General features: G+C 45.4%; 1 protein-coding gene and 1 non-coding gene across 6 annotated transcripts in view; both read right to left on the reverse strand.

Annotated features, from left to right (window-relative positions):
• Positions 1 to 13,531, reverse strand: part of NTM (neurotrimin) — a 1,126,386-nt gene that overhangs the window by 317,025 nt on the left and 795,830 nt on the right. The window lies entirely within an intron of this gene.
• On the reverse strand, positions 813 to 875 carry MIR7405 (microRNA mir-7405). Its single transcript, NR_127385.1, has one exon. It is a non-coding gene; the product is annotated as a microRNA mir-7405 (primary transcript).

The raw sequence follows: 13,531 nt of genomic DNA on the forward strand, positions 1-13,531 counted from the left end.
CAAAACCATTCAGTCCATTTTTCCCTACTCCTCAAGAACCTACAGTGGTCACCTATCCACCATGGTGTGAAACACAAACTCCTTAACATTAGCTTTTAAACCCTCAATCACCTCTCCCCCTCCTATCTTACCTAATTGATTTCCTACTACAGTACAATATGCTCACTTCACTCCTCCAACACCAACCTAGTTAGAGAAGCAGCGTGGCTCAGTGGAAAGAGCATGGGCTTTGGAGTCAGAGGTCATGAGTTCGAATCCCGGCTCTGCCACTTGTCAGCTGTGTGACTGTGGGCAAGTCACTTCACTTCTCTGTGCCTCAGTTACCTCATCTGTAAAATGGGGATGAAGACTGTGAGCCCCACGTGGGACATCCTGATTCCCCTGTGTCTACCCCAGCGCTTAGAACAATGCTTGGCACCTAGTAAGCGCTTAACAAATACCAACATTATTATTATTATTATTATTGCAGCTCAGTCTCATCTAGCTCACCGCCAACCCCTCAACCACATTCTGCCACTGGCCTGAATCTTCCTTCTCCTTCATATCCAACAGATGATCACTCTTCCCACCTTCAAAGCCTTATTAAAATCACATCTCCAAGAGGTCTTCTCCCATTAAACCCTCATTTCCCCTACTCCCTCTCTCTTTGGCATCCCTTTTGTATTTGTACCTTTAATTTCACCCCATTCTCAGCCTTACGCCTCCCAAGTGTGCACAGTGCTCAGTAATGCCATTTGCCCATCAGCACAACTCCAGGGATTTTGCCAGAAGTGCAGTCAAAAGGATGGCCTTGAGGGAATTGAGTGGAAGAGGCATCAGGGCAGAGCATCTACCTCTTGTGCAGAACAAAGAACAGGATGTAGGACTGCCTTGGAAGCCTCAAACCTCAAGAGTTGGATTTAAAGATGATAACCATACCATCTTGAATTCTAGAGTCATCACCTCTTCCACGTGCCTCAAGACTTGCTTAACTCAGAACATCTCTCTGAAATGTTAAAAAGTTGGTATTCCTCAACCCATTTTGCAGATCTGGAGACTGAGGCACAGTGAGGTTAAGGAACTTTCCCAAGGTCGTCCAGCAGGCCCCCATCAGAGGCCGGTCTCTAAACTCTCAGACCCTCCCAGTCCTGTTTCTGTAGGCCTGTGGCTCAGAAGGATGCTGGGCCTCATCTGTGTGATGCAATTCCAGCCAAGAAAATTTCCACCATACATGGAGGGAGGCAAAGAATGTGAATAGCAATAACAGGGACCCAAATCCACACATCTGCAGGCCAGGAAGGCCCTGATTGCTGTTTGATGGGTGCATAATGAATTACTCCCGAGTGGTGGATCTGAGCCCGCAGAACTGTGGCTGGAGATTGGGCCACGGAGGGAGAGGGAGGGAGACGGGGTGGGGGTTGGTGAGGAGGATGGGTTCCATTGCTTGTAAGGTCATTAAGAGAATATTATAAGTAATACGGCATGACTCCCTCATTAAATACTAAGTGAGTCATTCAATCTTGGGGTTCTATTTCTCTTCCCCTTTCCAAATGCAACTTTAATGATTTAAAATCCCTTCAACCCAATTACAGGCCTGTATTCTGATTAGGGACTCTTCCCCCATTGTGTGCAGGAGCCATTATAGGCCAGCCTATAGCAAAATTAGCACCTAGAGAGGCTGGCCTGCGAAATAAATCTTTCCTTGACATTTCAGGACCGATTCTCAGCCAATTACAACACACTCTTCTCCTCTGGTAATGCACACGGGCTTCGCTCCCTGCAATCAGAGGCCACTGGGCAGGAAGGTAAAAACAGTTGGAATAAGCGCTATAGGGGAGGGAGGGAGAGGAGGGGCACCCCTGGCAGTACAACAGGAAGCTTAGCACGTGGAGGCTCAGATCCGTTTCATCTTGGGTCAGAAATAAGATTCACCATTCAAGGCTGGTACATGTTTTCTCCTGGCAGGGAGGGAGGGCATAAAGGGGGAGGAGGAGATGGGTGGGGTGGCAGGGTCCAAGGTGGGACCCCTGGGTTCTGGGGGCCACAGAGCCTCATCCAGCCATGCCCCCTGCTTTACCTAGACCCCAGTCAGGTCATTCGGTGCTTGGCTATTAGAGGTTTCTTTCTGGGTTTCAGGGGTTGGCTTTCTACCTTGGCTCCTCTGGCAGGAAGATCTGGTGCAGAGGTGAAAGGCTGAGCCACATGTGATGGAAATGGTGAGTTGAGGCAGAAGCAGCTCACTGCTTCTGCCTCTGGACCAATGCAGCCCAGGGGAACCACATGGATTCAGATGGGGAACTGCTCCCAGTGTTTCCAGTGTTCCCAACAGCCACAGCTCTCTGAGTCAAGATGGGGGAGGGCATTCAAGGAGAGGGGTGGATCCCAGGGTTGGGAATCAGAAGACCTGGGTTCTAATTCTGGCTCTGCCACTTGACTGCTGTGTGATCTTGGGCAAATCACTTTAACTTTCTGGTGCCTCTAATTTCTCATCTGTAAAATGGGATTAAATACCAATTTCCCTTCCCCGAGACACTGAGCCTCATGTGTGAAAAGGACTATACCTGATCAGATTGCATTTTATCTACCCCAGTTTTTGGCATAGTGCTTGGCCCAGAATAAGCACTTGAAAATACTATTATTATTAGGGGAATCTCTGCAGACTCCCAGCCAGGGACAACAGTCAGGTCTGAACTCCTCTCCTCTGGTTTGGATTGTTGTTTTGTTGGACTCTGAACCTGGCTTGAGGCCTCTGAGATGTCTCCCAGACCAAGTTAAAGCTGTCACCTCCTGACGTGGTGTGTGAGGGGTGGGGTGAAGGAGTGGGGAGTTGGCAGAGACTCTAGTGCTGCTGGGAACAGGGGCAAGACCCAGCAAGATTCCAGGATAGCCCAATTCCAGCTCAAACCCACTGGGTTTGGGTAGGAACAGCAGGAAACTACATGGACCCAGGTTGAGGAATGGAGTAATTCGGGCCTCAGCCAAACACGCTCGGAACCACCACAAAGGATCCCCAGGGTGCCAATCTTCTAAAGAGTCTTGAGGAGAGTCTTTGGCTTCCATTCATGGATAGGATTGGAACTGGGCTGGTCAGCAGCTGGCCTACCTGGGTCCAGTTAGACTGGGAACAGATAAAGCAGGGAATGTGGCGATGCAAAAGGAAGAGCTGTATCTAAGAACATGCAGGTCAACAGGTCATCTGTCTCATACACAACCAATTACAGCCCAACAGGAAGCCTCCAGACTAATCCCTGGCCTGCTAAAATGAGAATGAATGGGAAATTCCATTTTGCTCTTTTTCCTTTTCTGTCATTCTCTGCCTTCGTTCCTTATGCCTCCATCTCTGCCCCCAGATTCATCTGATGGAGCTGTCATTATAAAGGCTCCCTAATTGCTAAAAGCTGAGAATTGTCTCTTAGTCGAGTCCGCTTGTTACCAAACGCTGCAAATCAACAGCCCAATTTCCCCTGACCCAACAAGGCACTGGAGAATAAAACGCATACACACACACACACACACACACACACACACACACATCCATACGCAGAGTCTTCTTTAAACATACGGGGGCTGTCTCATCACTCTAACCTCCTTGACTTTTTCATTCTCACACCCTGGGTGTTTCCATAGCAACACCAAAATAATAATAATAATCGTAATAAAACGGGAAAAAAAACACCACTCTATGGTAGTGGAAAAAGCTTCTATTTCCAAACACCTTGAGTCCCAGGGCTCCAATCGGAATCTGCAGAACTGCACTCTCCCCACTAAGCCACCCGCTCCTGCTGCTTCCATCATGGTACCTTTCATCATCTCTCCACTTCCTCTAGGCTGGCTTCAAATATCTCTCCCAGCCAGGCTCAGTCTGCCTGTTGCCCGACCTGGTTTCCGATCCAGCCAAGTGGTCTTCTGTCAGCCCATCTCCCGGGCCTCCATCTTCTTTCTCATGATCCCTTTGGCATGGGATATGTTCTCAGTTCCTACCTGTCCCAACTAAGCCCTGCTCCTCCTCCCATCTGTATCACCCTTGCACTAGGATTTGTACTCTGTGCTCTCATCTGTAAAATGGGGATGAAGACTGTGAGCCTCATGTGGGACAACCTGATTACCCTGTATTTATCCTAGCTCTTAGAACAGTATTCAGCACATAGTAAGTGCTTAACAAATACCAACATTATTATTATTATTACTCTTTATTCACTTCCCTCTCAGGCTCACAGCACGTATGTACGTATCCAGAATTCATTTTAGTGTCCTTCTCCCCCTCTAGTCTGTAAATTCCTTGTGGGCAGGGAACGTATTTACCAAATCTCTTTTGTTGCACTTTCCCAAGTGCTTAATACAGTGCTTTGCCCATGATAAGTACTCAATAAATATGCTTGATTGTCATACATCTCTCTCCATGCCTTTCAATCACAACTTCAGATCTCCTTCACCAGGAAGCTTTCTCAGATTCATCACTCACTCAATCAATCAATCAATCATATTTACTGAGTATCTACATGTGCAGATCACAGTACTAGTTGCTTGGGAGAGTACAGTGCAACAGAGTTGGTTGCAACATTCCCTGCCCACAAGGAGTTTACAATTGAGAGAAGGAGACAGACAGACAGTAAAATAAATTACAGATCGTACAAAAGTGCTTTGATTCTGAGGTGAATGTCAAATGCTTAAAGGGAACACTAAGACACAACGAAGCAAAGTGACTTGCTCAAGGTCACACAGCAGGTAGATGGCACAACTGGGATTAGAACCCAGGCCCTCTGACTCCTAGGCCTGTGCTCTTTCCACCAGGCCATGCTGTTTTCCAAAAGCCTACCTAGCACTATCCAGGTCCTGGCTACCGCGACTCAGCTCCTTCTTGCTGGTATCATTTCTAGGTCAATGGTCCATTCACCTGTCCTCCCTGCTCCATTAAATTGTAAGCAACCTGAAGGTAGGGTCCATCTCTGCTCTTACCCGAGCACCAGATGCCTAGCAGAGCCCCATCTAGTACTTCTTAGCAAGCCAACTTCCTCCCTTCCACCCAACATGCAGGGGTAATCTGAATCAGCAGGGGTAAAACTGTAGGCAGAGGTTTGAAGGAAGCAAGGCTGGATTCCTTCAGACTAAGCATGAACAGGCAGAACAAGACCTCCTGAACAAGGAGACTGGAAGAAGGACCAGATCTATCCAAACCCAGATAGTTTCCAAGGAAGATGTGGTCGTTTATGAGACTGGATATGAGGAGGTTGAATCCAAAGATTCCTAGAAAGTCAGTGGCTGAGCTTTAACCTGTGTAAGCATTGGCCAAGTGGGTGAGCTGAAGATCCTTCCAGAGAAATCTTACAGGGAACTTTCACAGTCCATTTCAATATGCACAGGGAATCCAGAATACTAAGAATGGTAGAGAAGCAGAGTGGCTTAGTGGAAAGAGCACGGGCTTGGGAGTCAGAGGTAATGGGTTCAAATTCTGGCTGCCGCTTGTCAGCTGTGTGACTCTGGGCAAGTCACTTCACTTCTCTGTGCCTCATTTACCTCATCTGTAAAATGGGCAGTAAGACTGTGAACCCCACGTGGGACAACCTGATCACTTGTATCCTCTCCAGCACTTAGAACAGTGCTCTGCACATAGTAAGCGCTTAACAAATGCCATCATTATTATTATTTATTCAATCATTGTGAGTAAGACATGCCCTTCCTCTCTTACCCACTGGTGCCTGAAAAATGCTTCTCTGGATAGCCAGGAACCAGAAAAGGTACCTTCCTGCTATTTCTTGGACAATTTGGCTACGTGTAAAAGAGATTTCCTCTCAGACACTCTCATTGTTGGATGAGGTTTAACCATCCTTGAACTGAATAACAACTCTTTATACTACATGCCAATCACTGTGCTAAGCCCTGGAGTAGATATGGATAATCAAATTAAATCTTGGTCCATGCCCCACATGAATCTCACAATCTGAGAGGGAGAACAAGTATCTTGTCCCCCTTTTACAGATAAGGCAACTGAGTCCCAGAAAGGCTGAGTGACATACCCCAAAGTCACACAGCAGTTGAATGGCCTAGCTGGTACTAGAACCTTTTTCTCCTGATTCCCAGCCCTGTGGTCTTTCGACTGGCCAATCAATCAATCAATTAATTAATTGTGGTATTTATTCAGAGCTTTCTATGGCCGAAGCACTATGCTATGAAATGAGGTAGATATACAGTAATCACATCACATTGCCTGTTCCACATGGGACTCCCTGTCTAAGGGATCTGCTAATATGATAAGTTTGGACCTACCCCAGCACTTAGCCCATCATTTGACACATGTCATAACTAACTAAATAACTAGGCTATGCTGCCTCCCAATTAACTAGGGGTCAAACCTGCCTTTTTTAAAGTCTAACAGAATCCACCAAGCCCCAGAATGTACAGGCCAGGTTATTGCCTTCCCAGAATTCCAATCTGACTCTGTAACTAGCTGTCGGTCAAAGTAGTTTGTTAATTCTACTACTACACACTACTATTAACAAACTGCTCCCTCTTTCCTCTTCTCCTCTTCTCTCCACATAGTTCCAATCCCTACTTGGAGTGACCAGGTGGGTTCCATTGTCCTTTAGGTAACAACGAGTCTGGAAGCCTTTGACTATCTTCCTAGAAGGCCCCGGCAGGACCAGCAGCTCTTCGATTTTCAGATCCCAGCTGCCGACTGATCACATGATCTCCCGGCAGCGTATCTCAGAGAAATCCCGGCCCAGATTCTGAATCAAACAAGCTTTGGTTGTGGAAACCCAACTGGAGCATCATTATTAAGACTGGGGAGGTTTCAGGGGAGCAGGATTTGGGAAGGTATCATGTGAAAGTCTTCAGATCATGCATGGCTCATTTGGAGAAGAAGTCACTGCCTGCTTGCTTTTCCAGATAGCCCAGGAGCCACCGGGTATAAAAACCACTGACAGGGGAGGCTTCTTCAGGGAGAAATTTGGCCTAGAGCAGCAGCTGGATGAGGCCTTGTTAGCCCGATGGCTTAGTGACCTCACTTGAAGCCCAAATCCGGGAGATGTCAGGGCCTGTGAAATCCTCTCCCTCCCTTGAGGCTGGGGACAGTGCCCACTGGCCAGGCATGCCAGGGAGGCCATTGACCAGCTGGGAAATCTACCCTGGGCCAATGTGAAGTTCAGCTCTGTATTAAATCCGAACACCAATGCTGGTGGGCACTTCATTTAGGATCAAGATGAGTCAGTTCAGCACGCTGGCCTTGGACAAGGTGACCCATGCAGCTGCCCAACATGGGCTACTGGGACTGCCCTGTTAGTACCTTGGGCCTCTAAACAAGCATCTGCTCTGGGCCTGGAAAATCTGAAAATGCTACAAAGGCCAGAAAATGAGTTTGAGGGGTCCTATGGCCAATTTTGGGGTACAAAAACTCTCTCCTGTCTTCAAAGCCTTATTGAAGGCATATCTCCTCCAACAGCGTTGGAATCGGACAAGCGACAGGCCAGATGAAAATTGAAGTGAAACCGAATAAGAGGTCACCCTAAATGCATTGAAACTTTACCTACATGCCCTCTACTGAGCATCTTGATCAAAGATGTGAAAGATCTTGATATGCAGCCTTTTCTTAACCGCAGGCCCTTCCAATCGTGGTTCCATGATTTCTCCATTGCTTTTCTTGTTGAATGAAGGGGTTAGTCACAACAGAGAGTCTGACTTTATAACCACATAGGAACCTTACTTCATTTAAATCCCATTCAGAGCTGGCAACACTCCATCTCCTGATTCAAAACGGGGAAAGAGGTTTTTCAAAAGGCTTACGAAAAAGGCTCATAAGCCTTAGAGATCAAACAACTCTTAGAGAACAACATTGTGATGAGTTAAGTGTAAAAGAACCAGAAACACACAGATTAAATCCCTCTTGAAATCCAAACGCATTTAAAAATTAAAGGAAGAAGCACTGGGTAGAATGTATTTGGGCCTTCTGTGGAATCTAAAACATTTAGAGAAATAGCCTGAACCATTTCACCCTCACAACAAAGGCCCTGATTCTCTGTGAGCAGTTTTAAGGGAGAGAGAGGTGGTTCAACATTTGCTGCTTCCCATGGGAGACTATTTCACATCTGCAGCATTTTTCTATTTCTCTTCCCTTAATGGCTAATTATTAATGGGCCAGATGTTTGTGGCTAAAAACTCAGGTCATCACCAATTCCATTACTGGGTCATACCAGTGGTCCCATTGGATAATTAGTCCTCAAAAATGGTAATGTGATACTTGGAGGACCAATGTGAAGTTTGACCACCTGGGCATCCATCCTCATGGTTATGGATGGACCATCAAACATCCATCAATCAATCATATTTATTTAAGCACTTATCTGTGCAAAATACACTGTACTAAATGCTTGGGTGACTATGATATAACAGAGTTGGTAGACATGTTCACTGCCCACAAGGAGCTTCCAATCTAGAGAGTCTAATATCCCTAGTAGAGCAACGTGGCCCTTCCTCCATGAATGCATCCACACTCCGGTTGAATCTCACTCTTACGTACTATCTTCCACTCTTCCTAGGATTTGGCACTGTGGGAATCAAACAATCAATCAATCAATGGTATTTATTGAGCACTTACTGAGTGCAGAGCACAGTCTTATGAGCTTGGGAGAAGGAGCATGGCCTAGTGGAAAGAGCACAGACTTGGGAGTCAGAGATCATTTCTTATGAGCTTGGGAGAAGGAGCATGGCCTAACAGAAAAAGCACAGGCTTGGGAGTCAGAGATCATGGGTTCTAAACCCGGTTCTATCACTTGTCAGCTGTGCGGCTTTGGGCAAATCACTTAACTTCTCTGGGCCTCAGTTACCTCATCTGTAAAATGGGGATTAAGACTGTGAGCCCCATGTGGGACAACCGGATAACAACCGGATAACCTTGTATCTAACCCTGCTAAGACCAGTGCCTGGCACATAGTAAGAGCTTAACAATTTTTTTTTTACACTATAACAGAGTTGTTTCTGCGGCCCTCAAAACCAGGGTTCTAGTCTTGGCTCTGACATTTGTCCACTGGGTGACCTTAGATAAATCATTTACCTCTTCTTTGCTTCAGAGCCCTCTTCTTTAAGAAGGAAATAAAAACCTGTTCTCCCTCTGTCTTGGATTGCGAGCACTGTGTGGGACACAGACTATGTCTGATCTGATGGTCTTTTGTCTATCTCAGTGGTTAGAACAGTGCTTTACATATAGCTAGCAATTAGTAAATATGATCATTATCTTGTATTTGTATACTCATATTTCTTTTTCTTTTTTTTCAAACTTACTGCCTTTTTGAGGTACTTCTCATCTCTAGAATTCGGTGAACCACAATTTCAGGGTTTCCCTTACCACACTTTTTATGATTTTAGAAACTTCAATCTACTGTTTTTCCTGATGTTTTCTATCGTCATAATAGAAGCCACTTCATTCCTGTTGTGGGATTATTTTCCCTTCTTTAATTTTATTGTAATCTTTTTTAAGTATACACTATGTGCCAAGCATTGTACAAAGCAGTGGGATAGATACAAGATAATCAGGTTGGTCACAGTCCTCATCCCACATGGAGCTCACAGTCTAGCATGGAGGGAGAATTGGTATTTAACCTCTAATATTCAGAGGAAGAAACTCCGGCCCAGAGAAGTTAAGTGACTTGCCCAGAGTCACACAGCAGAGAAGTGGCAGAACCAGAATTAGAACCCAAGTTCCCTGATTTCCAGGCCCATGTTTTTTCCACTAGGCCACTCCCCTCTTCATTACTCATTTTCCCACTGATCCCATCTATAATCAATCTGCCTATCAATGGTATTTATTGAGCACTTACTGTGTGCAGAGCACTGAACTAAATGTTTGAGTAAGTACGATACACCAAAGTTGGTAGACATGTTCCCTGCCCACAACAACCTAACAGTGTAGAGACTGTTTTCCTGCTTCTCACAACCCTTCCTCACCCACCTACCCCCTAAAACACCCATGGCCCTCCACATGCCCACTACATACCCTCCTACTTTCCTGGCACCTTGCTCCACTTCCCTTCACATTACGCTAAAGACTTCTGTCTTCTCTACGCCTCCTCCAGGCCCATGATAGGTTTCCTCAGACCCAGTGATGACACCTGTCCACAGTTATTCCTTTGTGGCATGCCCAGCCCTTGCTGCTTTGACCACTTGGAGGTCCTATCTACCTCTTTTCAGGAGACCTGGCCTCCCCAGAGCAAGAAGGTGAGAGGGGAGAATCGCCTGGTGATACCTGTTTGCTGGACCCTACCATACCTCAGCTGTCAGATGAGTGGGCTGGTTTTCCAGGTGCTTGGTTAACAGATAGTAAGGAGCCACTTGGCATTCCTAAATGACCAGGAGCTTAACTACATTGGGGAGGTAGCACGGTCTGGTAGAAAGAGCACAGGACGGGGAGTCAGGGGATCTGGGCAAGAGTCAAGTCACTCAACTTCTCCTGGGCCTCTGTTTCCTCATCTGCAAAATTGGGATGTGGAACTAATGTGGGATGGAACTGTGTCCAATCTCACAGTGTCATATTTACCTTAATGCTTAATGTATATTAAACATCGTAGTTATTAGTATCTGCCTAGGATTGTAGTTGTTTAGCTCCTGCTGTCTTCATTCTGAGGGTTGAAAACATTTTAGAATCCAAAGCTCTCAGCCTGTCAGCTCCTCTGTCATGCTTCCCCTGATGAAATACAGTGTTCAAAATCTTCTTTCCCTAACACATCATATTAACTATTCCATGCCCTAAAGAGAGACAAGAATGGGAGATAAAATATGTGCGTTTTCTCCATTATATCAATAAAAAAGTCATCCAAAATATCCAATTAATTTAAGCCATGACAATTTGCTTGTGTAGACCTCCCTCTTTGGAAAGCTTGCAACTTCAACACACTCTCAGTCTTCCTGAATCCAACTTTGGCGGGGGAAAGAAGTGTAGAGACACCCTCTGCTGGGCTTCCTGGAGATTTCAGACAAGCTTTGAGAAATGTTTATCAAAGGAAATAAAGCTTGGAAACCCAAGAATACTGAGTGGCAAGAAAGGATACAACTAGAGAGCTCCCAGATCCAAATGGAACATGAGGAGGAGGGAAACAAAACAAAACAAAACATTTCATTGGTGGGACATTGCTGGGCTCAGGTTGCAGGAGTAAGACAGTTGGTGCACATCAGCAGCTCAGGTAAATCAGATGAATGCAGCTATTTATCACATAACCGTCTAGAGTAATCAATACTATTGTTACTAATGCTATTTTTTATATAAATTTAAACACTAGTCATCCATTGATATTTACCTTAGCTCAGGGAAGTGCGAGGAACAGCAAAGTTTCCTTCAGCAGTGTATTCAGGTTTCTATTGATTGATATTCAGCCAGCTATTGATCATCCAGATCTGATTACCCTAGTTTTGGATTATCCCTGGCTCTTATTTTCCCTTGTTTTCCTTCTCTGCTGTTGGACAGCCATTTCACTTCTCATTAGTGTTTCCCAGGAGCGGTGGAGGAAAGGAAGGGAAATTCACATTGAATTTTGAGATTTCTGAGTTGTTTTGGTCAAATGTTACTTAGGGGGAAGAAGTTCGGGTTATCCACAGACCCCAATTATCCATACACATCTTTCCAGAATCAGCTCAGCCAGAAGTGTGTGTTTGTGTATATGTGTGTGTGTTTCCCTGTAGGCACAAGTGTGGGAATATATTTGTGTGTGTTTGTGTACATATGTACACACATGAAAATTCACTGGTACTGTCTCCCTTAAACCAAAGGAAAACTATCTTCTATCTCTCTTTCGCTTTCTCTCTATCCTTCCTCTACTTATTCTCATCTTCAGAAATTATTATGATTACTTTGCTGGAAAATACTTTTATGACTATGGGCAGGGAAAGTATTACTTGCTTGTGTGTGGCTCTGTGGATACAGGACACGCCTGGGAGTCAGAAGGATCTGGGAAGGATCTGGGTTCTAATCCTGGCTCTGCCACATGTCTGATCCGTTACTTCAATAATAATGTTGGTATTTGTTAAGCGCTTACTATGTACAGAGCACTGTTCTAAGCGCTGGGGTAGACACAGGGGAATCAGGTTGTCCCACGTGGGGCTCACAGTCTTAATCCCCATTTTACAGATGAGGGAACTGAGGCACAGAGAAGTTAAGTGACTTGCCCACAGTCACACAGCTGACAAGTGGCAGAGCCGGGATTCGAACTCATGAGCCCTGACTCCAAAGCCCATGCTCTTTCCACTGAGCCACGCTGCTTCTCCGTTTGGGCAAGTCACTTCACTTCTCAGTGTGGCTTAGTGGAAAGAGCACGGGCTTGGGAGTCAGAGGTCATGGGCTCTAATCCCAGCTCTGCCACTTGTCAGCTGAGTGACTTTGGGCAAGTCATTTAACTTCTCTGTGCCTCAGTTCCCTCATCTGTAAAATGGGGATTAATAACTGTGAGCCCCACATGGGACAACCTGATTAGCTTGTATCTACCCAGTGCTTAGAACAGTGCTTGGCACTTAACAAATACCTTTATGATTAATATTCTCTGGGTCTTAGTTACCTCATGGGAATTAAGAGTGTGAGTCCCATGTGGGAAAGGAACTGTGTCCAACCCAATTTGCTTGTGTCCACCCCAGCACTTAGTACAGTTCCTGGCACGTAGTTAGCACTTAACAAGTCACCATAATTATTACGGAAACAGCCTGACCTGGAGGATAGAGCATAGAGCTGGGAGTCAGAAGTACCTGGGTTCTAATCTCAACTCAGCCATTCGTCTGCTGTGTGACCACTTGGCTTCTCTGGGCCTTGTTGGTAAAATGGGGATTAGGATTGTGAGCCCCTTGTGGGACAGGGACTGCATCCAACCTGATTTTCTTGTATCCAACTCAGCGGGTCCACCCCTTCTTTACTTATATTCACTCTTTACCACAGTGTCTGGCACATAGTAAGCACTATGCCATCATTATTATTATAGAGAAGTAGCATGGCTCAGTGGAAAGAGCCCAGGCTTGGGAGTCAGAAGTCATGGGTTCTAATCCTGGCTCTGCCACTTGCCAACTGTGTGACTTTGGGCAAGTCACTTCACTTCTCGTTGCCTCAGTTACCTCATCTGTAAAATGGGGATTCAGGCTGTGAGCCTCACGTGGGACAACCTGATTACCCTGTATCTACCCCGGCGCTTAGAACAGTGTTCGGCACATAGTAAGCACTTAACAAATATCAATGTTATTATTATTATTATTATTATTCCCAAGCCCTTAGTACAGTAGACTACAACCAGTAGGGTCTCAGCAAATGCTATTATTACTATTACTGCTACTTCTAATACTATTACAACCTCTACTATTAATACTAATATTATTATTATTACTCTATTACAACTGCTATTGGCACTAATAAACAACTGCTATTCCTACTATTCCTACTCCTTCTCCTATTACTACTCCTACTATTACTCCTATTATAACTACTATTGCTACTATTACTAGTAGAACTCTACCGTTAATCACAAATATCATAATTACTATTATTACTACATTTACAATATGGCCTAGTGGCAAGAGCACGGGCTTGGGAGTC

The sequence above is a fragment of the Ornithorhynchus anatinus genome, chromosome 11 (genome assembly GCF_004115215.2).
Source record: "Ornithorhynchus anatinus isolate Pmale09 chromosome 11, mOrnAna1.pri.v4, whole genome shotgun sequence".
NCBI lineage: Eukaryota > Metazoa > Chordata > Mammalia > Monotremata > Ornithorhynchidae > Ornithorhynchus > Ornithorhynchus anatinus.